Genomic DNA, 1081 nt, shown 5'->3' with positions numbered 1-1081 from the left:
TAAAAAAACAGAAAAAAAATTGACTGATTCTTAAAATTAAATCGTGATAATTGACAACATAAAATTGTTCAAAAATGTTGTATTTGGGTAGTCTTATTGTGCCTTGAATAGCGTCAAAGAAAGTACAGGTTTGTGATAAAAAAAACTTATTCCTTTATCCACGCAAACAATCGCTTCAAAAATTTCGTTATTAGCCCCAAAACATACCATTTATGTTATTGGGCCCGTGCATAGCACGAGCAACAAAATCTAGTTTAAATAGAAAATTCAATTTAACGTGAATATTATTTTAACATATTCATTCGTAAGTGGCAACTAAAATTATCAATATGTTCTTGACTTAATAATGTAAATACTGAATAACATTTTTATGGTAGCTTGTTTAGTCACAATTAGGGGTGTTCATGGTTTGGATAAAAACCGATTCAAATCGAAAAACTAAACCAAACCGATTAAATGAACCGATTTAATTTGGGTTTTGGTTTGGTTTGGTTTTAGATTGTTCAGAACCGATAGTATTTGGTTTGGTTATGATTTTGTTCGAAAAAAATCGAAGACATAACCGAACCGAACCAACAAGTTATATACATAAATTTTATTATTATACATACATAATATATTATAGGGAAAAGGGTCAAAAATACCCCTCAACTTTGTTTTATTAGTTGACTTTACCCTCGCCGTTAAAATGAAGTTAATTTTTACCCCTCCCGTTACTAATTTCACCAAATTTACCCCTCAATTGGATGGAAAACCCAAATCAACTAAAATTACCCAATTTCAATTAAATAACCCAATTTTTTCTCTTTTTAATCCGAACCCGACCCATTTATACAAATTAAAACCCCAAATCAAGCTCCGGCAATCCCCATTCATTTCCTTCGTTTTCCGGCGAAATACCACCAAAACAACCTCCAAACGATCACCTGAAACCACCACTCAAAACCACCAAAAATCAGAAACGACATCAAGCAGAAAACATTAACAACAAACCCATTTTCCTCTACTTTCCATTGACGACAACAAGATCTTTCTTCTCCATTTTCGGCCAGTTTCAAGCTGGAACAACATTAAGCAAACC

This window comes from Solanum tuberosum, unplaced genomic scaffold (genome assembly GCF_000226075.1).
Source record: "Solanum tuberosum cultivar DM 1-3 516 R44 unplaced genomic scaffold, SolTub_3.0 scf00007, whole genome shotgun sequence".
In the NCBI taxonomy this organism is placed as follows: Eukaryota; Viridiplantae; Streptophyta; class Magnoliopsida; order Solanales; family Solanaceae; genus Solanum; species Solanum tuberosum.
The sequence above is the reverse complement of the archived record's forward strand: the minus strand, read 5'-3'. Positions refer to the sequence as shown.